Source organism: Heterocephalus glaber, unplaced genomic scaffold (assembly GCF_053883595.1).
Source record: "Heterocephalus glaber isolate CG9 unplaced genomic scaffold, H.glaber_assembly_v1.0 deba00000768, whole genome shotgun sequence".
In the NCBI taxonomy this organism is placed as follows: domain Eukaryota; kingdom Metazoa; phylum Chordata; class Mammalia; order Rodentia; family Bathyergidae; genus Heterocephalus; species Heterocephalus glaber.
In genome coordinates, this window is record NW_028258162.1 from 2,562,414 (window position 1) to 2,589,863 (window position 27,450).

Genomic DNA, 27,450 nt, shown 5'->3' on the forward strand with positions numbered 1-27,450 from the left:
GGAAGTTCTTCTTGGTTTTAAGAACACGTCTCACAGAGGGTATGTATTATAACTTCCTAAATATGGATCAGTTTTGAGTGGATGTGAGTCATCAATGTTGAATAAAAATTCAAAAAAAGGGGTTATTGGTCCCCCCCGACTTGAACAAACCTACAGGGAGGGAAGTACATGTTTTGCCTTAGATGTAGAGCATTGTAAACTATTTTGGTGCCCATTTTCCTGTAGTGTATTGGGTCTCCCAGCTTATAAAAGTCAGGAGTATGTGATTTAGAAGATCCTGAGGTGAAGTCCTTTTACTGAGTGTGGGACTTTCGTAGGGAAACAAACACAAACTTGGTACTCTCAGTGGCTTCGGGAAAGATTATTTCAGAATGACTTTATTTCTTCTTGTTTTGGTACAGAAATGTGATGAGGAAATCCTGTGTCGTTGAATTTCTGAATTTTTGTGTATCAAAAAAGAAGAGAGAAACCTCTGAGCTGGAGATTCGTGCCCAGTTGTTAGTATTTTTCCAGTATGCGACTCTAGACTGGTCATAAATCTCAATTAAAATGGTTTCTTTCCCTCTGCTGGGAGCCAGTTTCTTTCACTCAGACCGATAGGAGGTGGGAAGCACCCTTAAATCTTCACTGTTCCCTTCTTCCAAGTCACATTGTCTGTAAGAGCAAGAGAACACAGCCGACAACAATGTATGTTTTTCTTGCGTAGGAGCAACCTCTCTTTGATCTCAACCCCTTGACTTTACGGCAGCCAGCCACATCCCGGAAGGAAGAGGCTGATATAATTAGGGCAGGTCGTGTTTATTCTCGAGGAAGCCAGAGGGGCAGGAGAATCTTCAGCAGATAGAGCAGAATGGGCAGAAGCCTGGAAAATGTAAGACAAAGAGACACTTGGAAGCTTTGAAAATTCCAAGTTACCGCCACTCACAGGGACCTGAAAGGTTGCACAACCCTTTAGCATGTTTTGTGACAGCCAGGGGAAGAGTGGCTCAAAATCAAAGGATTCACTCTCCTCACAGGCACAGTTCCCCAGTCCCTAAGTCCCCGTTTGTTATGGTAACTGGATTCTCCTGTGATCCCTTGCTCCGCAAACACCAGCACACTGTGTATTAGAGAGACCCTGTAGATAGGGCTTTCTCCCAAACAGCTGCTTTACGTCTTGTTTTGAGAACATAACCTTATATAAATCATCAGGAGACGCTCTCTGCTGGTCTCCTGGAGAGAAGGGTAGCTCTGCAACCTCCTTTCCATAGAATGAAGCTGAAGTCATCTGCAAGTGCCCTGAAGGATCCAGCTCTGGTCTTCATCTGTCCCTGCCTGGATGGGCCCGCCTTCTCTTTGGAAGACTCAGATGGGTGGGTGTTTTGCTTTTAGATCGGGTCAGGTTACCAAGTTTGTTTTCTCTGTGACAGTGTAACAAAACTACAAATACCCGGTTGTAGTTGAACTCTTTATTTGGAAAATACTTGGTCTCCTGGGAGAAGTTTGTGCAGACTTTATGCCTCCCTTCATTCACCCCGATATAGAAGTTAGAGACCCTTCAAAGATCATCCAAAGTATTTGCTGTTCCCTTCTCTGATCTGATTTGGTTGGATGGTCTATTTGCTGTGGCTGGGCAGATTGACTCACTGCAAAAAGAACTAAATTATTTTCCCCTAAGTAACTCTGCCTTGAATGAACAAGGTGTGAGCTGCTGAACCTAACCTAGAGTAAGCTGGGCTTGAGCTGAATTTGAAGGGACCCTTCAATTATTAATTAAGTGAACAGTTCCTCCAAGTGAAATTCCTTCAAGAGATTTTGGAGATTCTTGATGACTTTTGTCATTCTATTAAATATTTAAAAATACTCCCTATTATTTAAATTCTCCTAACACTGTAGTTTTGAATAAGAGAGAAATATGTTATGTAAGTGCATTTAATGTGTACTTTAATAAAGGAATAGCATTTTGATAGAGTGTTATGCTTAGCTGTCTCTCTCCCCTAGTCCATGGGAACTATTAAGAAAAGATGTTACAAATGTAGTACTCTTTGCATCTTTATGGTAGACAACGTCTCTGCTTTAAGTAGGACTATCTGGCTATGAAATAAAAGTGTACACTTGTCACACAAAACTACTAAAAATTTGATATATTTCACATAAGATTATTTCATGAATACATCAATTGAGATTAATTTAAATTATTTTCTTTTAACAATGTTAATTACATATTTTAGTGTAATAATGTGCTTAATACCGAATAGAAAAATCAGGAAAAAAGTCGCATGGAACACTCCAAATCAGCCCGCTGCAGACAGGCAGGTCTGCGGACGCTGTACCAAGGTCGTGAGTCATGCGGAACGCGCCGAATCAGCCTGCTCCCTGGCAGCAATCCGCTGGACACCACCCCAGCTCCTCTGGCCTCTTCTCTGTACAGCCACCTGGTTCCACCCTACAAAGACGCAGAGGACACCGGACCACCAGACCACTGTACTGGCTAAGTTGGAGTCATCTTCACCTCCCATCAGGACCGGGACTATCTTCAGGGGAAGGGCAGCTGGAACCTGCAATACAACTCTGCAGAGTTCAACCCTACAGGAGGACAGGGAGCTCAACTTGGGACTTACAGCCAGAAATCTGCCTGAATCTCACCGGTTTGCGACTAGCTTGCTGAGACTCATTGACTTATATCTGTACACTGCTACCCACACTGTCTATTGTGACAGCAGAGACATACCCTGAAAGAGGCCCTTCATCTTCATGGTTATTTTTTATTCCCAAAATTAGTTTTATTAGATTTTTTTTCCTCTTTTCTTCTCTTTTGCTCCTCTTATCTTTTATTTTTTTCCTACTCTGCAAATATTTGTTTTTCTCTCCTTTTTTTCTTTTCTTTTCTTCTTTCTTTTCTCTTTCCTTTCTCTCTCTCTTCCACTCACTGTCTTGCTCTCCCACATTGTTCATCTTCCCTTTTTGTCCCTGTTTTGGTCCTCATTCCGAGTTCTTCTTTATTTTCCTGTTATTCTCTTTTTCCCTCTCACCTGTGTCCTCTGGCCACACTGCTAACCTTCCCCTATCCTCTTCCCATCTGTCCCTCCCTCCCCAACCCCTTCTAATTCCCCATCCCAAAGGGTAAATTTGTTATATTGAAGAGTTTATTCACTATATGTTGGGTTGGTCCTCGATCTTGATTTAATTCACACAGCCAAAGGTGATAGATTAATAACTACCACAAAATGTCATTTCTGAAGATGTACTTGATGCAATGGTGTTGCTGATTGTATCACTTGGGCTAAGGTGTTATTGATCTAGTCAATGAACCTTCCTAGTATAAGGAAAATGAGATTGCCTTAGAGTCATTAGAGACTCAAAACTTAAAGACCAGCTATATCAGGAAGACACCTCTGAGAAGCAATGATTCCATAAGGGTTCTAATTACAAGCAACAAAGATACCTACAGTAAGCAATTTCAAACTATCAACCCAGGAGTTAAATCAAGGACAGTACCAAAAAAAAAAAATGAGAAGACATTTAAGCAAGGCACAAACTCAGACTTCCACCCCAGCAAGGGTAAATCCTGGGGGAAATGAAATGGAAAAGTCCCATAACCAACCACCTGGATACCCTGAACTGATAGCACAGGAAGTAACAAAACAGATGAATGAGGCTCTAGAAAAATTCAAAGCACAAATAATCTCCCAGATATCTACAGAGATGGTGAGCAGAGTGAAAGACATGATTAGAGGATCTAGAACAGAAACAGATAAAAAAATAGATGAGCTCAGAAACATGCTGGAAGCCATGAATACCCAGCATAAGAAGGAAATGGAAACCATGATCACCCAACATAAGAAAGAAATGGAATCCATGAAACAGATTCAAACAGATATTCAGGAGATCAAAAACTCCATTGAAAGTATCCACAGCAGATTAAGGGAATCCAAAGATAGAATATCAGATATAAAAGACGGGATCGCAGTTAGAGATCATGAAAATAGAGATTTCTTAAAAATAGTAAGGGACCATGAGAAATCAATCCAACAACTGCTAGACAATGCAAAGAAGAACATAAGACTGATAGGAGTCCATGAAAAAACAGGAGAAAGCACAACTGACATAAAAAAACTGTTCACAGAAGTAATAGTGGAAAACTTCCCAGACAGAGGTAGAGAATTGGACATACAGATGAGTGAGGCATATACAACTACAACTAGCCATGATCGAAAAATCAGAAAATACAAAGAAAAGAATACCAGCAGTAATGTGAAATTCCAGAGATAAATATCCTAAAATTTTGATATCTACATATAGAATTACAAAATTTAGACCATACTTTATATCTAATCTGGGTTCCATACTAGCATTTGTAGCACTTTAAAGTTACTGATTTAATTTTAATTTATTATGTCATGAAGCCATCTAACAGAATACCTATAATATACTAGTAGGGGAATTAGCATTTATTTCTACTGCTTTACTATACAGCATTCAATATTCAACTGTGTTTTTAGTTGTCCTACCAAATACCCACACATATGTCCGAATACTTTTCTACCTCTGCTGTTACCCTTTCACTTTCTCTAAGCTTCTGTTTCTGGACGCTTTAAGAACCAGAACCCTAGGCTTCTATCAGCAGCCCTCCAATCCTCGGTAATCTCAGACTAGGAAGCCTTTCAAAAGTCTAGCCCTGGTGAGCCTTCTCCACACTTAGGGGCAACATGGTGTCCAGCTCCCGGGCTTAATCTGAGAGCAGTGTAATGTTTTGTAGTTAATTCTGTTATCAGCACTGTCACTCCAGGGAGTGCACCCAGCTGGGAAAGAGCATCTTTGCCTCTTATCTCTAAAAGCACAGCAGGAAAGAACCATTTGATCATTCTACTCTTCTATTAGCCTTCAATGTTTTATAGTCAAAATTTGAATATGTGTATCTTGCTGTATATATGTCTCCTTGAAAATTCTGTTTTTATCTATATATATATGTCACATTCAGCACATGTGCATATGTGTACACATACCATATATATATGTGTATATATATATATATATCAGAATTTGTTTGAGAAAATAAATTTCTTTTTGTACTGGCTTATTTTACATGAAGTTATGTTGTCTGGATGAAAACTAAAAATTCACTCAACTACACCAATTTAGAAATTTAGAAATAAACTTCCCAGAAATCTCAAGATATTTATGGAATTCATTGGAGTAATTTAATGGCTGGGATTTTTCCACACTTCTCTAAGATGTGCCATCACTGTCTTAATATACTTTTTTTATTGCATCTTTTCCTGTTTGTCACAACATTTTCATAGTTATAAAACACAGAGTGTCATTTAGAGAGTCTGAGAGTAGCCCTTGCTCCACATCCCCATTTCTGTGGTCCTCTCCCTGGCTTTCCAGTTTAGTGGTGGTGGTGGTGGTGGTAGTGCGTGTGCATGTGCATGTGTGTGTGTGTGTGTGTGTGTGTGTGATATTATAAAGGAATTTGATCTCTGTGACTCTGCCATCTGTCATGTGGTCAGCTTGTGCTGTGTGAGCCTAGTCATGGTGGTTTCTTGCTCAGCTAATCTGGGAGTGGCCTACTAGGTGTGCTGTGGAGGTGGCTCATCCCAGGAGATGCAGTCCAGCTGGAGGAAGGAGCTTTCCAAACACACCAGTATAGGATTTAGAAGCCTTAACTTACCAGCATGGCTCTGCTATGTAGATGTATGATTTTTAAATAAAGCATTTTCCTAAGATATTTTTTCCTAACCTGTTGTATTGATCAGCTTTTCCACTGCTGGACAAAACACCTTACACCTGCAGTTTAAAGGAGGAGAGGTTTAGTTTGGCTCATGCTTTTGGAGGGTTTAGTCCATAGTTGGCTGGCTCCAAGACAGGAACATGGCATGGTGGGGTAAAGCTGCTCACTTTATGGTGGCTAAAAGCAGACCACAGGGGAACAGTGCCAGAAAGGAAGGGACCAGGAACCAGATACAGCCCCAAAGCCACATGTCTATGACCCACATAGACATGCCCCAGAGTGTGTTTTATTAATCTCCTAGATGGTTCTTCAGACACTCAAGTCGACAAGATTAACTGTCACACCTATTAAAGGGAATGTCAATACCAGCTCTGTCTGCCTCATCAGAATTCAATGAGGTGACAAGTATGAGGGCACTTTGTAAAGGCTAATACCCCATGTAATTCCAGTGTGTGACTTAGAGCCAGAGTGGTCATAATGTACATGTGCCACATATGAACAAATTGGACTTTCTGCTGTGTAATTTATAATCTTACGTTGTACAAATTATGTTTATATTATGACAGTATGTGTTTTAAACTGCCTAAATGGTAATTGTTTATATAGGCAAATTCAAGAGATTAATGTATATATTGAGAGTAATAATTTGCAAAGGATCTTTTGAAAAGAAAAACAGTTGATATCAAAACAAAATCCCAAATATGAACATTAACTAATGATGAGCTCAGCATAATTGGGGTGATGTGCTGGCTTTCAGTTCCTGCTCTTCTGCTTGTGGTCTGTAGGTATCCAAAGCTTGTTTTCATTTTCTGCTACTTAATTTTTCTCCTGATTTCTTTGTTTTGGCTTAGCATCAAAAATTAAAAGTTAAAAATTTAGATGATGTCAATATATTGATTTTTCCATTCAGTTGCTTGTGTGTTTGTTGTCGTGTTTAAGAAGCCAATGCCTGATGGAAAAGTTCTGGGAATAGACAGAGGAGATGACAGCATAAAGTGATTATTCTGTCATTAGGGTAAATTTTCATTTTTTTTTTCTACTTTACCTCCTAAAGAAAAAGAAACCGTTGCTTTATCCAAGGTCACAAAGATCTTTATCTATATTTTCTTCTAATTTTATAGTTCATAAAGTTTCATTCTTTTTGAACTATTTTTTTTCTGTGCTATGACATAGGTGTTTATTTTATTCTTTTGCCTGTGGATAGCATTTTGCATCATTAGATCATTTATCAAGTCTGTTTGGTATGTAAATTACTTGTGCATGGCATGTGTCTGTCCGTCCTCCAACTAGACTATGGGCTTCTTGGTTGGCTTTATACAGCCTTCTGTCTTCTGCCACACACAGCTGCCTGATGTATTCAGGATGCTTCTTGCAGTAGGTGGTCAATGAGTTGACACTGCACACAAACAAAATACATTCTTAGTGATCTTTTATTAGCTTGGGGGCCTTATCTCAGTAAGAGCTGTTTCTCCTCTCAATAGCTGTCTATTAACATACTTACAATAAAAATGTTTCTCTACCTGTGTATTGGTACTTTAAGGAGTCAATAACTAGCATATTTCTCTTTGCCAATTTTAGAAGCAATTTAAAGATAGACCCAGGTGCCAAATGAATACTTAAAAAATAATCCTCCCTTGCAGTTGGGCGAAGGTGGCTCAGCTAAATGGGTTTGCTGAGGTGTCACCTGGGCTTAGATGTACTTTTTTACAGAGCTCCTGGTATAGTATAGAAACTGTAGACCTCTCACATAGGACAAACTCTTCCCCTAAGTATAGAGCAAGTCAGAATTAGTTGCTAGAGAAGAAAGGAAGGATGTGGGATGGAATGCTTAGTTCTCTCTTCCAAATTTACTGATTCGTTACTTCATTTGGAGAAGTGAAGGAGAGAGAAGGAGAGAAGAAAAGAAAAGAGAGGGGCTGGGGATTTAGCTCAGTGGTTCCACCACCTGCCTCGAAAGCGGAAGGACCCGAGTTCAATCCCTGGTACCAAAAAAAAAAAGAAAAGAGAACCCCCTATTTTTTTTGAAATGTGTTTTGTGCAGTTGAGAAATTAGGACCAATGACTGTCACCCACAAGTGTGTATCCTTGTGCAGAGGAATGAAGAATGGGGGAACAGGATGGGTGTGCTCCTCTAATGGGGGTCCCTCCACAGGAAACATGAAGAGTGAAGAAGAGGAGTTCCTTTTAACAGGGAGCTGAACTGGTGCCTCATACCAAGGTAATCCTTTGAAATCTCACTGGGTTCTAATCCCAGGCTCACCATTGAACTACTGAAGAACCACAGATGGTTAGGGCTGGGAAGACTCTGAAATTAAGTGTGAATCTCACTCCTGCTAACTTGTATTATAAGGTTTGTGACTGACCTCAAGTAGAAAAACATTTCTTTGGAGTCATTCAGCTAAGAAAAAGAATTATCTTGACCATTTCTTGCCACACATCTTTTTAAATCACCTTCTATAATAACATTTAACATTCCTTAATTTTGTGAGGAAGTCTAAGGTTAATTGAAATGAGTCATCTGAAATCAGATGATAGATTATATCTGGAGTCCACCAGGCCATTCATTTTATATTTGTTAAGGTTGCGGAAGTTCATAATTCTGTGTTTTATGATAGAAGCCTTTTTTAAAAGAACTGTAATTTCCTTAATCAAACAATAGTTATATGGAGATCCAATGCCTTTTCTGAGATTTTATTATTATTGGTTTTCCTAACACTTAACATAACCTTTAAACTTAAATACTCACTAGAGTCATATTAAACTCATTGCTCCTGTTTTGAAAAGTATGTTTTTCAAAATGAAGTTTATGAAATAATTAACCAATGTCTAAAAGCACTTCCTAATGACCTGGTCAAAATCCTGCCACCCAGGTAGTCACGCTGTTGAGGGAAGACTTCTACTAGGGCTCCAAGACCTTTGAGGGAAAGACCATGTGTCTAATACCTGGCCCACTGTAAGAGTTTAAGAGGTGTGTGTATAACAACTGAATGGCTTATTTGGTTTATACAAGTTAAAGGAATCCTCCTTATAGGGGGAAAAAAGAAGAAGAAATGAATAGCGAAACCAAAGGAGGAATAAGATGTGGAGAGGAGAAACTAAACAGAAAGAAGGACTTACGATCATTTTTAAACATCTGCAAATTCTTTGACACTCATGCCATTGAGGGATGGGGGTCCTATGTCCTCTGGCCTTGTTTCCAGGCAGACCTTAGTGACTTGCTTGAAATCAGCAGAATTTGGTGAGGGTGGCACTTATTAATTTCTGAGTTTGACCAAAAAAAAATGTAGTTTTCATTTTGTCTTCTGGAACATTTGGTTTTGGAGCTTTGAAGAGCTGTATGTCGTGTGTGTGGTATTTTGTTATGGCAGCTGGAGTAGACAAAGACACTGCTTCTCCATATGTTCAGTCTTTTTTCTGTCTTTTGTTTGAACACTTCCAGGTAGTCTGTGATATCTCCTCTCTATTTTTGCCCATAGAGGTCACCAGGCTAAACTTCGTAAAACATAATTCTGGGGCTGGGGGTTCAGTCAGTGGTAAAGCATGTACCTAGCTTCTGTGAGGCCCTGGGTTCCATCCCCAACATCAAAAACAAAATATGAAAAAAATAAAGCACAACCCTGATCATACTACTCCATGGCTCAAAAGCATTTACAATCTCCCATTATTTTTCGGCGTAAGTGTCAACTGCATAATTGCAAGTGTAACAATCAATACCAAACACGGACGATGCCTCAATAGCCCAGCACATTCAATACCTGGGATTTGACCCAACCACCAAGGCCATTCCCCACTTGGGCCCCATTTGTTTTTGGCCCCTGCTTCTGCTGTGCCTTCAGACTGGTGACTCTTCTGTTTTCCTCTCTTCTTGACAAAGTCATAGGCTTCTTCCAACTTCAAATGTAGTTCCTTACACAACAACTTTCTGACTCCTCTCAATATGTTCTTTGTTTGCATCCTTGAATAAAGGCAAAATGTGTCATTTATATGGTCTTTTCAGTAAAGCTTTACTTTTTGTATATTTTCATCTTCCCATAACTTCTGCCCCTATTCTAAGGACCTAAGGGCGTTGTTACAATTTAGATAGAGTGTCCCCCAAAAGTCTCATGTTAAGAGGTGGGGCTTTGAGAAGATTGAATCATGGGGTTTTATACTCATCAGTGAATTAATCCATGTGCTGCTAGGAGGTGGGGACTGGTTGGAGGGGTGGGTCACTGGGGGTGTATTCTTATCCCCAGCTCCTCCCTTCTCTCTCTGCTTCCTGGCTGCCATGGTTTGGGCAGCTTACTCCACCATGACCTTCCAGCATGCTATTTTTATCTTACAGGCAGATAAGACTAAACCATGTGGTCTAAACCATGAGCCAAAATAAACCTCTCATCCTTTAAGTAGTGGGTGTTAAGTAATTTGGCCCAGCAACAGGAACACTGGCTAATACAGGCATGATCAGTGATTTCCTTCTGTTACCATTCTAGGAAGATTGTGGTAGAATCTTGAACTTAATAGGTGCTCAAAAATTACTCCTTAAATAAAATTCTTCTTTTCTCTTTTGATACTGTACTTAAAAAGTCAATGTCCATGCAGAGCTTCTCTTCCCTCCTATTGCCTTTCCTGTTTTAAAAACAATTTCTACAAAAAATTTTATTTTATTTTTAAAAATAATTTAAATTTAGCACCAAGTGCATTGTTCATAGGTGGAATATGTCTCCAAGTTTTGAAAGCTAAAACATTGTTAAAAGGCTTGTAACAAAGATGGTGGTCTTGTGTTTCCACTTCCATTTTTCTACCCCAAACCATTTCAGAGGAACAATTGCTTTCCCCTTTAGCTCTAGTGTGGTTTTTCTTCTTGATACTGGGGATCAAACTCGGGCCCTTGCTCTTGTCAGGCAGGCACCAGAACCACTGAGCTAAATCCCCAGCCTTCTACTGTGGTTTTTGACAAGAAGTGCTATTGGGCTCTAGTTCCCTTTGATATAGCCATGCTTATATAACCCTAAATCACTGTACCCTATGAAATGACTTGAATAATCCAAAATCTGATATTGAAAGGAGACAAATTGAAAGGTATAGAAAGTAAAAACAAACAGTAATTCTATTAATCAACCATTAATTTTTCTACATATAGTTCTATGTGTGTTATTTCTTTTCAAACAGAATTTAGATTTTATACAATTTGAGTTTGTATCATGGCACCAAAATTATTTTTCAAAACATTACTTTTAGCATAGTATTTCCTTATTTTAGTTGGCTGGATGCTCAGTGCTGAACATTTAGGTTGTTTCCAAACAAACTGATATAAAAATGCAACCATAAACATCACTATCATTACAGGTGAGCTTTTATTCAGGTAGTTTTTGGTCTCTTCTCTGAGGTGAGCTGGATTCCTAGAAATTAGACTCACCTGAAAGTCTTTGTGCTCAAGGCACAGTATCCAATAGATTCTTGCTAGATACTTACAAATTATTTTTCAGAGAATGACACCAAGGTACACCAATGGAGATGATGAAAATGTTTGGCTGTTCGATAGAATGGTGGTTTTGCAATTATACTAGGAACTAGTCATCATTCTTAAATATCCTGTGATGATAGCCATAGAGTTCTGTGTTAATCCCAGGTAAGATTTGAGAGTGAATTAATAAAAGGATGACTTGTGGAATCTCAAAGAAGTGGTGCCCACCAAAATCTGTTCCATAAAAGCAAATGAGTCACATAGTATTATATCCAAAACATACTAAGATGACACATGTTGTACTACTCCCAGTGGTGGGATTTGTAGGCTGCTAGCCCAGGAATTAATATAGTGTTTATGGATTTCAACAGGGCATGTGATGAGATAGCTTATGATATCTTCATGTGTGAAATGGAAAAATATAATGAAATGCAACCCAATAAAAGGGATATGGTCTCCACACTGGAACTTAAAGTTGAACAGAAGTCTTAGGGAAACTTATTTCAGCTTAACATTAAGATTCTTCAGTAGCAGTAACTGTCCAACAGGAAACCTGGAGACCTTACAGGTTGACTGGACACTTACCAGGAAAAGTCTAGAGGGAACATTAATACTGTATGCATGTTGGAATTCAATGTCCTTCTGGGTTTATAAACGCTAGGGTCTGTGATTTTTGCTATAGCTATGAGAGATGAGATATGCCCTCAGTTTTCAGATACAGCATGACCCACATAACCCAGCCATATCCTTCTGGACTGTCACCATGAGTATTAAGAGAGTGCCAAGGAATAAAAGCAAATGGTGTCCATCACAGAAATAGTCCAAAGAAACGTGACTCCCACTGACAGTGACTCAACCTCTCATCATCCTGAGGCCAGGACAGCTTGTGTGTTGCCAGTCACCCTGGGTTAGTCACAGGCTGGCCAGGAGGGGGCGGTAGGGCACAGTTCATGGAGGCTATAATGTCAAATCAGTCTTAATCTAAGGTCATAAGGATGGGCTCAGAGACTGAGCAAGGTTCCTGTCCAGCTTATGCATCTGTGACACGGTTACTCAGTGACCCAGAAGAAATGTGGATTTCCTGTGAAGCCAAGACTCTGAGCCAAGGACTGACCACCCACTATCATTGACTCCCCGGAAGGAAGAAGAGACATCCATCCTCTGTCTCCCAACCCTACAAGCAGCAGCCCTGTTCCCTGGCCCCTGGCCCCAGAGCTTCTGTCTGGTGTTCTCCCGGTGCTCAAGGAGGAAACAGTTGCCCTGAACTTTGAATGTGCCTAATAGAATTCTCATGACTTTCGCGCTCCAGGCCTGCACCCTCACCTCTTCTGATTAGAGCCAAGAGTTCAGTCTGGATGGCTGGCTTCCTGCAGACCAGGCTGGGAGGCTGAGCTGCAGCCAGCAATTCTTGGAGGTCACTAGGTCATTGTTCTCTTCTTTGTTTTCCTGTCCCCTGAAGCAGCATTTTGAATAAACAGCTCTTTCTTTTCACAAACCAGGACATGAAAAATAGTTCTGAGGTTCTGCTTACTGCTTCGCTGGACCTATTTCTGGTGCTCTGTTGATATTTTCCTCTGATTTCTGACATTTTAGGGTGTATCATCATGACTAATAGGAGAGGGGCAGGTAGGCCACAACATGAATACTCTTCCATTTTGGGACTGGTCTTAGTTACAGGAATCTTTTCTGTGTTTGGAAAGACACTATGCTTGCTTAAAGGTCTTTTGCTTGTAGCAATCAAGATTTTAAAAATTCCATGAGGAAATATTTCCATTCTTGGTCATGCTTGATATCATGCATCACTTAGAATTGGATGAACATAATTAAAACAAGCAGGAGACTGAAAAGCATGCAGAAATATCAAGACTTCTCAATGCCGGTGCAGGAGGACCAAGTGGGTGCCTTTCTTCAGCAATGCCTCTGTTCTCTTTTCCCAGCTTTATTGACTCCACAAAGGGCCACATACATCTCTGCAAAACCAACAGACGTTTGCATGCACGACTCAAATATGCAGCTGCTAACTATACCCAGATCCCCAGATTTTTGATGGTGATCATGATGTCTTTAGGCCAAACAAACATAAAATGCTTGCAGACAAAAAATGTTCTTAAAATGTAAATAACATTTTGAATAGCAGTCTGGCTGTTGCATGATTAAAAATCATTGTTTTTCTTGTTTACATTTCTTAGAAACCACTGAACCTGGGAATTCAGAATAAGTTATCTACTCTTTTAGCCTTCTCTTTGGGAGTCCTAGTTGGGATTTTTTTTCATTATATACTTGTGTCCAAAGATGGGAGAATGTGTTGTTCATCATTTTTTTTGAGTTAAAAGGTGGTTAATCCATTCTCTTGAGGTCAGTTTGGTAGGAACATCCTAGCTTCATTCAAACTGCCATCATTTCTTGCCCAAATGAGTAAGGGGTCTCATGGTCTTCTTAATGTTTTTACTCTTGTTCCCTGATAGTTTATTCACCACATGGCAGCATAAGAAATTTTAAAAAGAGATCCTATAATTCCCTTTCTCAAAAACTTTCCCATGCTCTACATATACTTAAATCCATATTCCAGCCATGTCTTATCTCATCCAACCTCTGCTTCTTCCTTTGGTCTTGCTTTTACAAAATGCTTTATGTTTTGAGTTTTAATAAATTTACCACTTTTGTAGTTATCACCACAATCCAATTTTAGAGCATTTTCATTATCTCAAAAAATTACTATGAGATCACTTGTCAATAGGTACTCCCATTCCAAGCAAGGACAAATCTTGCTTTTTATCTTTTTAAATTTACCTTCTGGAAATTTCTTACAAGTGGAATTATAGTCTATGTAGTGTTTTGTATCTGGCTTCTTTCATTTAGCAGGTTTGTAAGATTCATCTATGTGTTAACATTGAGCAGTATTCCATTTGTTTTTATTGCTGAATAACTTTCGATTATATAGATCTACCAAATTTTATCCATTCACCAATTAGCTGGCATACAGAATGTTTCCAATTTTTACCTATTAGGGATAATACTGCTATGGACATTCACAGACAATCCTTTGTGTGGACGTAGGCTGGATGTATGTGATCAATATTTTTTAGTGCATTCCTAAGAGTGGTTCTGTGGTTAATTTTTAGAAACTGTCAGATTTCCAAAGTAGCTACACCTTTTTTATATTCCCATCAGCAATGTGTGAGGATTCCAGTTTCTTCACATCTTTGACAATACACTTGGTGTTTTCTTTCTAAGCATAGATATTTTAGTATTTTTTCTATATCTATTGAAATGATCCTGTGAACTTTATCCTTTACTAGTCTGGTATATTACATTAATTTGTTGGATGTTAAATTAACCTTGCATTTACTTTATTAATATGTTGTTAATTAGATATATTGGCCTGTGTTGGCATTATTTTTTCCTTCAGTATTTGAGACCATTTACTAACAAAGTCATCCGGTCCTGCAGCTATCTTTGTGGGGAAATTTTAAATTGCTAATGTAAATTCTTTTCTTGCCAATAGACCTATTCTTATTTTAATTTGTTTCTATCTAGGAATTTAAATTTTTCATCTGAATTGTCTAATGTTTTTCATAATGTGGTTATAATATTCTCTTATAATTCTCTCATTTTTATAAGATTGTTGGTGTCATTCCTTCTTTCCTTTTTGATTTTAGTAATTTATGTCTTCTCCCTTAGTAGTTAATGTAGTTGAAGTTTGGACAACAATCTTTTAAGATGAATAATACATAGTTTTTATTAACTTTATTGTTTTTCTCTATATTTTTATTGATCTCCACTTTATTACTTCCTTTTTTTTCCTGTTTGTTCTGAATTATCCTTTTTTTCTAGTTTTGTAAACTGAAATCTTAGGTTATCGAGTTGAGACTTCTTTCCTGACATAGGCATCAAAGCTACAAATTTATTTTTACATAATACTTTAGTTGTATCTCTAAAATTTTTATGTTGTGTTTTCATTTTCATACAGTTCAAAATATTTTTAAAATGTCCTCCTGTTTTGTTTTGTCCTGTGGTCTTTTAGAAGTGTCTTGCTAAATTCCCAAATATTTGGGGATTTCCCAAACTTATTTCTCTTGTGGATCTCTCATTCTGTTGTGGTCAGAAAATATACAATGTATGAGTTTAATATTTTAAAAAGCAGGGAGACTTATTTTCTGGCTCACCGTAAGTCTATCCTGTGATGTGTACTTGATAAGATTTGTGAATTCTGCAATTATTGGCTAGGAAGTGTTCTATAAGTATCAATGTGGTGGGTAATGTTTTCATTTCTCTGTCCTTGCTGATGTATGTATGTCTATTTGACTAATGATTTTATCACTAATTGAGAGAGAGGTGTTGAAATCTCCACTGAGGGTCCAAGTCGAACAAAAAGGTAAAGGAAACATGAATTCATTCTCTCTCTCTCTCTCTCTCTCTCTCTCTCTCTCTCTCTCTCTGAAATGCTGCCATTAATCTTCTCTCCTTGCACACTGGAGCTCCTACCTTCGGCCTTCAGAATCCAAGACTTTCACCAGTACCCTTCCAACTCTTGTTATTCTGAGACCTTTAGGCTTAGACTAGAATTTTTCCGTAATCTCCTGAGCCAATTCCCATAATAAATCTCCTCTTTTATGCAGTAGTTCCCCTAATCCAATGGGAATATGTTCTAATACCCTCAGTAGATGCCTGAAACCATGGATGGTACTGCACCATATAGGTGCTATGTCTTCTCCTCTGTCTATAATAAAGTTTAATTTACAAATTAGACACAGTAAGAGATTAACAACAACAATAAAACAGAACAATTATAACACTATAACTATCACAAAATAATGTCAACAGGTGTCTCGGAGGACTGTAGTTTCCTGCAGATAACTGAATCATCAGAAGTGAATCCCCAGACAGAGGGACTATTCTCTCTCTCCAGCCACTGGTTCTTTTCTCTGGGGAACCCTGAGTAAAATAACCTTTACCTGTTAATCTTCTAGGAATATTATTTCTCCACACCTTCCTTGATTCTTTCTTTTTCCCATTATTCATCTTTCTCCTCAAATACTACTTTCTCACAAAGGCCTTCCTTGACCATTTTTCTAAGATAGCTTTCTTCTCTCTCCTCAGACTCTCTCCTTATCTTGCTTTAATTTCTTCATCAAAATCATTAATATCATTTCATTAATTATTTAACATTATCTTTTCCTTCAAACTTCAAAGAGTAAGGACTTTGTCACGTGGACTATTGTATCCCGGAACCCAGCACAATTCCCAGTCTGTAGCGCCTCTCAATGAGTACCTGTGGGAAGAATGAGTTGACAGTGACGTTACACTTTGTCCTCCCCAAAGTTGTCTCTTCCCTACATATGCCTGAAATTCATTTTTCAGTTTCTTTGTTTGAAAATGTTTACTTAGGGCCAGGGGTTTAGCTCAGTGGTTCTGCTGCCTGCCTTGCAAGCACAAGGACCCGAGTTCGATCCCTGGTACCAAAAAAAAAAAAAAGAAAGAAAAGAAAAAGAAAATGTTTACTTAGATCATCTCATCTTAAAATGAAAACCCTTTTTAAAAAGGGGACCACAAATATCTTCCTAAACAATGAGACTCTTTTGTCAAATATGAGGCAATAGGGATGGAGAATTCATACGACAGTAATGTTTGACAATAAGACGCAGGAGAACATTGGTCCATTTGAGCAACTTCAGTATAATATTGTTGTAGCAATCATGGGCAAACCTCCTTGCTCTAAGCTCACTGTACTCTTTCTTCAATCTCCTCTTCCTCTTTCTTGCCCCTTAGTCTGGCATGTAAATAAATCCACATCTCACCAACTGGGTTATAATGGATGTTTGCTATAATGACAGATTAATTAATATAGACACACTAATCAGAAGATAAATAAAACCATCAGGGATACAAAAGAGAAATTGTAAGAGTATAGTTAAAAGAGCCTGTGCTTAGACAATAGCTGATAGGCTTTGCAAAAGTGATAATTTATCTGTTGTGTGAATGGGGGAAGCAAGGATAGAATAGAGAGACTCAGGAAAAGGTACTGCCACAACAGCATAGGAAGGAGAGCTGATGTGTGGAAGCGGGTGAGGCTAAGAGCGAGAAAGGTATTTCCAAGGAAATAAAGCCTCATATCAGTTCAGGCATTTGCTGTGGTGGTGTGGAGCAAGGGGTGAGGACATTTCAGGGTTAGTTAGCAGACAGCAGCGAAGAACAAGCAATCCACTTAGCAATCTCTTGGTGACACCGGTCTTTAGAACTAGCTTTGTTGGGTTCAGTCTGATGGTTGTGTTAGCACATAACAGCAAAGCCTGAGGAACCAGATTCCTTGACCCATGTGAGGTGAGTCAGCTTAAGGTTAAAATGTTCAAGGGCAACACGCCAAATGAGCAACTAACAGGTGTTTTTGATTGATGATTACACTAACATTTTATTATGAAATCTCCAGCGAGCACACAGTTGCAGAGATGACTTCTCTTGCATTTCCTACACAAGTAATTTTTGCTTTGCTATATTGTTAATTGTTTATTCATTTCTTTGAGATTTTAGGGTCACAGTTGAAATAAATAGCCAGAATAGAAACTGTAGGGACGTGTGCCAAGAGCCTTCTGGTGAACTTTGATTACATGAGGAATTATATTCCAGAAGACCTCAAAATCATTGCAAAACCAGCTAGCCCTCAAGCTATGATTGAGTGTTAGGGAAGATATTCCTGCCAGTATCTTCTAGAAATGGCTTTTTTCCATCTCTATTGGTCAGCTGACTGCAGTTAAAATAACACTGTCTTTTGTTTAATGTTTTAGAATGGATGATTAGGAAGCCAGAGATAATGGATAGTTTTTTTTAAATCTTAAATTATTTTATTTTCTATTACCACAACTTATATTTTTAAAAATTTTGATTTAAAACTTTCTGTGGAAGCGATTAAAAAGATCTGTTTGTAAGTTCAACTTCTTCTAGTACTTGAAATGTCACAACCAGATCTGATGATTGTCCCAGTAAAATACCCTCACAATCAGAGGTAGATGCAAATGAATGAATCATAATATTTGCACAAGAAAACTTACCTTCAGCTGGGGATTTAGCTCAGTGGTTTCACCGCCTGCTGCGCAAGCACAAGGACCCGAGTTTGATCCCCGGTACCAAATAAATAAATAAATAAATAAATAAATAATAAAATAAAATACTTTCTACATTTCCCTTTAAAAAAAAAAAAAGAAAACAGAAAACTTACCTTCAGTTTTCCATCCCATTATGAAGTTATCTGCAGAGTTTGATGTAATTTTATTTGTATATTTAAAGTTCCATTTTTCCAGGTGTCAATTAGTAGCTCTCATAAAGTAATTAAAGAATTAACTATTTTCTTTATGACAAATGCCCTTCCTTCAAAAATGAGTAATCTTAAACTTGATGAGGATGAGGTGTCTTAACTAGCCTTCCTTCTTGAGTTGCTCTAAGGGCTAAAAGGCAGAGGAGACAAAATACTAAAGTGCCCTATCCCTACCCTGAAGTAAGATAGGAAGTCAGAGACCTGAGAGGGCTCTTTGTACAGACAGGCTGAAGAGTGGCACAAACAGAAACTACTGAGGGCTGCTACTGTAACTCCCCTGAGGCTGAGGCTTTAAAGAATTTGGGTGTGGGAGCCAGATTGGGCAAGAATAATAATACGACGGTAGCATCATTTTCATTTTTCCCTATGCACCTCTTGTTTTCCCTGTAGAAAGGAACTCTGACCACTCATTTATCTCCCTTAGTAAACAGCACTGCTGCTGACAGGGTAACAGGCCTCAGGATGGGCACTGAAGGGCTTCAGCTTTATATAGTGGTACCTTGGTCCATGAGCTTAATTCTTTCCAGGATTCTGGTTGCAACCAAATTGCACTTGAACCAGAATCATGGAATGAATTCTGGGATCAGAATCTTGGAAAAAATTAAGTTTGTGAACTGAAGTACCACTGTATACCAAGGCACATTTTACCTCATTCCATTTTCAGTATGTGACCTTCAGGTTTAACTCAGTTATTTTATTCTTTGAAAAATATACTGTGGTCTTCAGACCAAATATTCAAACATTGCCTTTTGAGTAACCAGGGTACAGATTGTTTTTGCTACATCTGTCCACTGTAAAGAGTATTTTAGGAAAATGAATCACACATGGCAATCTCCTGGTGGTGAGCAGTCTCCAGCGAGATTTGGGTTAAATGGTTAGTCACCAAGTCTATGGACTGTGCCTTTGAAATGACTCTCACATCTTTTTTTTTGGAATATTTCTCTTCTGCTCTCCGTGTTGACATAACCACCACTTTTTCATCTTGACTCTCTTTAGCCATGCTGGATTTCAGGGCTGGTCTTAACTTGCTGCTTGGCCTGATTCCCTGCTTAGAAACTTGAAGGTGCTCTCTATTTTCTTCTTAGAAAATGTACACGACCTTCCTGGCGTTAATGTCTTTCCTTATCTGACCCTGTGTTACCCTTCAAGAATGTTTAGCGCCCTTCCTCTACCATCACAGACCCTCTAATCTCACAGGGCCAGTGTCCTTACTAATCCTAGACCTGTCACTTGAAGCTTTGTTTGCTGCCTTATTTTACTTTTCATGGAATACCAAAAGGATATTTCCTCTGCCCTGTCACATCTTCCTGAAGCTTTCGGATCCAGTCTTTGAGAAAACATTTCTGTTCTTACTCTCCTACAAATTTCTCTGGGGCTTCTGACTATATCAATGACTTAGGTAGTTTTGGACTGACTTCTGTTGTTAATTGTTTTCAAAACTTGGTTTTTCAATTTTAAAATGTTTTTAATGATTTGAGGACACATTTCTTTGATGTATTTAAAGTGGCTCCTATAGCAAGGAAATTCTTCTTGCTTGATTAATTCTGCCTTTTCTAGCACTGAAGGAGACTGTTGTAGTCAGTTCTATGAAGATATATCATCCTTCTTCATAGTTACCTGAAGATAATTTAACCATCTCTAGGGGACTGTGGATTTGGGCTTCACAGAGCAGGATCAAGTGGCTTACGCTATTCACTTTGGAAATGGGTTTTTTTTCAAAATATAGTCAGCCGCTCTTGTGATCAGCATTTCTTTGTGCCCTCTAAATGTTACTGAAATGTTCCCCTCACCCTCTCTCCTTTCCAGTGAGTGCTAAGATCTCTTCTTTACAAGAATTTCCACTTAAGTATCATTCTACATTCACTCCATTCTCCCCCAAAGTTACTTCAGTCAAAACATGTATTTCAAGCTTTTAAAAAATTTCCATAGCTTTCCATGCACTGATTCAAGTCCACCACATTAATACACAAACATCTCTAAGCAAAACATCACTATAGCATTTGGGTATCATATGGCTTATCATCCTCAAGACAGCTGAAAGTCTTGGGCAGTCCTGGTATCTGTATTACCAAAGACATCCCATCTAACTGCTATTGTCCTAAAGTCACCAAAATTTAGCTTTTCTGTTTTATAGAATTGGAATTAAAAATTAACTGACTTGTAGGGAACAGGAAAAGTAATTTTTTGTTCAAAGGAACAGTTTCATGAATTCCCAAAGAACAGCAGTCTTTCATTTTTCTATTACTCACCAATACCCCAAAGATTTCTCTTTATCCCTCCAGATTTCTTTCCTTCCCTACAGTTTTATCTGTACCATGGAGGTCTGCAATAGGATAATTTTCTGTAGGATGTAGAATGTTTCTTGGGTTAAAACATGACATTTTTAATTCCATTTTATTTATCTCTGGGTTTTCTTCAATTTTGTTCACATTCTCTTCTTTTCATCTTCCAGGCCATTAGTAAAGATTCCCAATGGTCAATTCGAACACCTTCCTCCAAGGAACTTAACCTTGATGTATATCACCAAGCCAACTTCTTCAGAAAATTATATGATGTATATTTTCATCCATTTTCATTTTAGTTAAAGTTAAAGTCAAATAATCAAACTATTGACACAATATTTTCATACCATCCTACATACCTTTGGAACTCCTCATTTCAGTGTACTGTTGGGTTAATGATTGTTTAATGTGGTTTCTCAGGGATGTATATTGCTATTAGTTCACTGACAAAGCAGTACTTCATTTCTGAAATATTCTTTAGATATTTAAATGAGTGAGATAAAGAACCTAAGAAGTTGCTTTTGGAGGCATTGTCCATAATATAGTATATCTGATGTGTCCCAAATCCTCAAACTCAGTTACAGAGTCTCATTTCTCTTCCATCATTCAGGAATCTTTCTAGTCCCAAGTGCTTTGGTCTGTTTCATTATCATTTTAGTCACTAACTCAAGGACTATTTCCTCCCTCACATTCACCATTTGATTTCTTCCATTTTAGGAGATTTGCAATAGAGTTTAGACTTAGAATACTTTTGGGTGGAAGGGACTGCACCCATACCAATAAGAATATAATTCCTTAGTTCTTAGTGAGGCTGTTTATAACCCAGGATTAAGATTGATGAACAAGAAGTGTTGAAGTTTCAGAGTCAATGTACTAAGAAAACCCCAAATCTTGCATGAAGAGTGTATGAGGAATGTATAGATACCAGAAAGACATTTATATTTAGGAACTGGATTTTTTTGTATTGCAAACTGACACCTCTTACTGGGGCAGGAAATGAGGGGGTGTGTGTTGTTGAAACATGCATGGGTGACCAGAGAAATCGAACAGAGTTCAGCATGCTAAAGAGATCAGCTCCTCCGATCCCCATGCTGGTCTCCTGCCTGCTGCTGCAAACAAATAGCCTCATGCTCCTCCGCACCTTTATTCAACACTGTGTTTTGATTGTATGCTTGTTTATTTTGGACATGTTGCAATACATAACTGAAGAGAGGCTATTAGAGAAGACCTCCTTGGGAAAGGCTGCAAATTTGGGGGGGACATAAAGCCCCATACATGTGGCCTCTTTTAAGAGGAAATTGCTATACATAATATTTGCTTTTTCTATGTTCCCTGTGGACAATGAAATGCAAACAGGAACAAGCAATAGAAAAAAGTCTGTTATTTGTTTGCCTAGGAAATGTTTCTAGTCATTTTGGTTAAACAAGGGAATAAGGACACTGCATCCCAAGCTGACTCAGTGCCCTGAGAGGTGCTGGTTAGATCCACTGGAAAGCTAGAGGGTTATAAGGTTCTGTCCATGGGGGACAGACCTACTTTACTCCTCCACAACTGTGCCGGCTCTTCGGGGGCACTTGTCCCGGATTTCCTGTGTGGATTTCGCCTCTGGTCCATCTTGTCTGCCACAACTTGCAACTTTCTGATACAGAATGTATTTGGAGACAGGTTTGCAGTCTTGGCTAAGCATAGAGGGATAGAGGGCAAAAATCAAAGTACCTCTCTCAACAATGGCACAATCTTGTTTGTGCACATGCAGGCCGCTCTCTTCCCTAATCTCTTTGAGCATCATTCAGTAAGGGTTTTGGCTCAGTTACAAAAACCACCACAAGAATAAATGAACTGCAGCCAAGTCTTACATCACCATGAAGTTGAAACAGTCCCTGTTCAAAACCTGCAGCCACATGCCCAACACTCAGGGGAGATAAGGGGGTGCTGCCCACATCCGGGGCCATGACCCTCCCCAGGAGGAGGAAATACCCCCAAAGGAGTCCCTAAGTTACTCAGAGCTCATCAAAGAAAGGACTTTCCTTCCCCTGGAGAGCAGTTTTATTTTATTCCTAATTACCAAAACATAAGGGTGTCTTTTTTGAAATGGTGATTTGGAGATTCTGAGTTTAGATTTTTGAAGCTGCCTTCATTTAGCTTGCAAAACTGTTGGATCCTAAACAGCTCAGCAGGAAGACTTGGATTCCAAGGACCTTCACAAGGAAGAGGTGGGCAGGAGAGTCAGTTAAAGCTGAATCCTTATTAAAGTGGACAAAGACCAACTGATCTCCATGAAAAGGGACAGAAGCCATTGCATGAAAATTAGAGAACTTTAGCAAGAAAAGGTCCCCTAGCTACCCAAAAGGAAGGTCACACTGGGATGAAAGGGATTAATTATGCTTTAAATCTCAGAGGAAGCTTCCTGTCATGTTGTAGATGACAGAAATGAAAAATGAATTTTATTATCTGAGCTGAAGCGGGGAGTTGGAAGTCATTGAAGAAACACACATGGCTGATTGGAGGAAGAAACCAGAAGAAGTTTAACATGAGCCCAAGAAAAGCCTATTTCATTGATTGGGAGGAGGGGTATCTAAAAGCAATAGAATGCTACCCTGTTTGGACTGTAACAACGTTTTTAAAAGGAAGAAAACAACAACGTCAAGAAAGAAAGTACCTACCAGATGTCCAGGTTCTCCCAAGAGTCTGGGAAATCTTCTAGATCTTTCTAGCTACAGGTTAGGTGTACTTCATGGAAGCACCAGCATGCCGGGTTCATCTAGGTCCTCAGAGAAGTAGATGCCAAAATGAGATTGATGTGCTGATGTGCAAACATTTGTATAGGTGGAACACTTGCATACACAAAAATGCACCGGGGGCCAGGACTGGCTGAAAGCCATCACACCACTGTGAAAAGCTGACCAGGAGTGAGTCCTAGGATTGGAAGGTTGGGGGGAAATGTCCCAGACTGCCGTGTACTTCAGGGAAGGGCCAGCATGAGCATCCAGGTCCTTGAGCAAAGGAAGGTCCTATGTTGCAGAGAAGTTCTATGCCTCCCATGTGTGCTCTGCTAGGCTCTTTCATTGGCTGGGATCAGCTGATGAAGAGTGACTTTGATGCAAACGTAGTGATCGACTTCAAGGCACACAGCTGGACCACTTGGTCACCCACACTCCTGTAGTTGGAGGTTTGCATGCTGTGTTCTCATGGGTGCTTAAAGAATTTATTTTAACCCCCTGTGTTAGAGATTTCAATCATTTCTTCACATTTCACAATTTATTCATAAAGAATTTACTCCATCTTTGGTCTTACATTAAGACAGCTCAAATTACTGTATGACTTTGTCCTTTGGGGCCCAGATAATGGGCTATGGGTTGATAAATGTCTAAACTGGACCATCAGTAACCTTATCCAGAAATCTGTGAGTGAGAAACAGAAACTGAATTTGCTATACACAGGCAGTGGAGTCCAGTGAGAATATAGACTGAAGTTGTTATGTTTCATTGTAAGCCATATATAAATAAATAATTAAGCATAGTGGCTGTAGTGTACACAGAGAGGCACATAGTCACTCTGTCTTATGAATCTATAAGTCCCCTTTTAAGGCTCCAGCAACTCTGATCAGGGCATTAGCTTTCCTGTTGTTGGACACAATACCCAACATCTAGGAAGAGAGGTTTAATTTGGCTCATGGTTTCAGAGGATTCAGTACATGGTAAATTGGCTTCAAGGCAGAACTATCACAGTGGAAGGCTGTGGCAGAACAAAGCTGCCCAGTTCACAGTGGCTGGGAAGCAGAGCAGGGGAGGAGACTCAGAGAGCAAAGGGTAAGGGACTAGAGTATTCAAGGCCATGCCTCCATGACCCACTCAGAACACCTGGAAATGTGCTTGACTAATCCCTTCAGTGGTTCCCATGCCAATCAAGTTGACAGAATGAAGTTTATCCATCACAGGTGGCTTGTCCTCCCATGCTTGTCAGGGGAGTGCAGACCTGCTGCTCTTCTTGAATAACTGCTGGCTGTGGCTGGTGGCCGAGTAGTGCTCAGTGGAGGGGGAGTCAGTGAGATGGGAAGGTAAGCCAGCCATTCTTCCCCTGGTAAGGGCGTGTTAGACCCATGCAGGCATGAGAGGGGCTAGTCTTTGGAGCCATTTCAAAAGAAGGAAGGATAGGGTCTGGAACTTGGGTTAAAATGCCTTAGGGCTTACAAAGGGTTGGTCATAGTAGAAGTTAGAGCTGCACAGGGATAGAAAGGGAGAATCTCCTGCACCTTTCAGATAATGTTTTCTAAATCCTGTCCCCTTCTTTGCTTCTTTGTGACACTGAGAGGTTACTGATCTGAGGAATCTTTGAGACTAAGACAGGAAAGCCAGTGGCTTCTGCTGGCACACTATGAGAGGCATGTAGTCAGAGCACTAGGTCTTAGAGGATTCTATCTAGCTTCCAAGCTCTTGCTGCCCATTCCAGTCCTTTCATGCTCTTCACAAAGGTACATAGAAAATGCTAGTGAGGAGCCATGCTAAGAGGCTGGGAAAGGAGGAGCCCCAGAGAAACCAAAGCCAAGGAATCATTGCTTTCTCACCACAGCTCATCAGAGGACACTGAGACTCAAAGACTCCTTGTTCACCTCATTGTTTCTGGGAGTGAGTTAATCAAATGGCACCATAGGAGGCAGCTCTCCTGATCCTAGCCAGGGGCAGGAGCTCAGCTGGGATCTTCCAGCTGAGCCTGAGAAACATCATTGTTAAGATTTTGGCCATTGTTGAGATATTCCACCACCACAGAAAGGTATCTCAACCTCTCCATAGGAATAACTGGAATAATTGCAAATAGGTTTTTTTCAAAAATAAATCATGGCCTTTGGAGAATATCTCCAATTACTTAGAGGCACTAGAAACATTGATGGTACTTTATTACACTTATTTCAAAAATTATCTCAAAGACCATCAGGAATTCCAAATCTTGATAATTATTAACCATTTATTCCAAATGTCTGAGAGGAGACTGAAAGGCCACTTAGTGTCTTGAAAAATTCTGAGTTAAAAATTAAACCCATTTTCTGTTGAACACTTAGAGGAGTTGCCAAAGTCTTCAGCAAGGATGAAAGTTATGTCTCTAAATGATATTTGCTACTGAGAATACTCCTTGGGTTAAATGCCAATTAGGTTAGCTGTTCCAGTGATACATGAGCTACTTAAATTCTCTACATATAGCTTTGATTCTTTGTCAAGCCTAAGTGGTTCTTTTTGCTTTCTTAAGTGGGAAGAGGATCAATGGATTAGTGTCAAGGTTTTAGCAATTCCAGTGGTGTAGATTTTTTTGTCTGCCAAAGGGTAGGATCAAATAGTCTCTGCCTGTATGGTTTTTATTATTTAAGACTAAATTAGAATAAAGTCAATTCTGGAAAGAAAGATCAGATTGGAGAAAAGCAAAATATTCTTAGATATTTAAATAATCATTATCCCCTTGTACACTGTAGAAGGTCAAGCAAGTTAGATGCAAATTAAAAATCTTTAGTGCAAAATATATGTTGCGTTATCTCAGAAGTGTGGCTCATTTCATTAAAAAATGTGTACTCTGCTCCTGTTACGTGCCAGGCAAATAACACAGGTGTTCATTATGATATAGAGATAAAAAGGGAAACCAAGCCGAAGTTTCTGACTCCCGAATCTTACATGTAATACCACGAACAAAGAATTTAGGGAATGTTAAATCTCACCAAGGCCAATATGGATTGGTGAAGACAGCCTTGGGTGGGAAGTTAAGAAACCTATTTTTTTAACTTATCCTGCATCACCAAAATAGCTGTGAACTTTAGAAAAACACTTAACACTTTTCCTCCTACTTCTTTGTAATGTCCAGAAGGACACGACCACCATCTTGTTCGTCCACATTCTCTAAATTGCTTAGTGGACTCCTTACATTTCCAACATTCTAGTCAAGAATTCTGGTTTTACTGATTATTTTGGTTACCATGAGTTAAGTTTTACATTTCTCACATGCCAGATTTTGGACGAACCCCTTATAAAAGGTGGAAGAGAGAGGTTCCTCCTCCCCTACTCCACACTTGCACTAGAGGAGCCAAGAATCACTTACCATGGCACATCCACTTTTCGACCGGGTGTTCCTCTGGCTTTTCTATTTGTGATACAGGGCTTCTGTTCAACATGAATTACAATGACACTCAAGCGCCTCTTATTTGTCCACTGATGAGGGTCATTCAGCGCCCATCTGCTTGATATTCTTAACCCCACCATGCAGGTTTCCTCCATGAGGTCCTGGAGATAAGAAATGGGTCAATTTTAGATTTCATATTGCAGGTAAATCAGAAAAAGTTCAAAGGATGACAGTAAGGTGAAGAGGCAGGTAGTGGGAGTGTGGAAAGCCTGCAAAGAGATTTTATTGCTTGGTGGCAGTTTCCTCTACTGGCTCAGTTGATCCCGGGATGCAGGAGTGGTACCAGGTCTGGCACATTGCCATGTGTCCACTGGGAAATATACTGGCTGAATAAGTGACTCAGTGAATTCAGGCTGAGTATTTTTTTATGGTCTCTCCTTCCTTTTCTCACATTTCTGTCTCTTTCTAGTCATGAATGGTTTGTTAGTCAAGCTACTGGGTTTGAAAAACTCACCATATTAAATTTCTTGTGTAATTTTAATACTAGAATTAATGTCTGAACTAAAATCCAAATGAAACTCAAATTGCTACCCAAATAAGG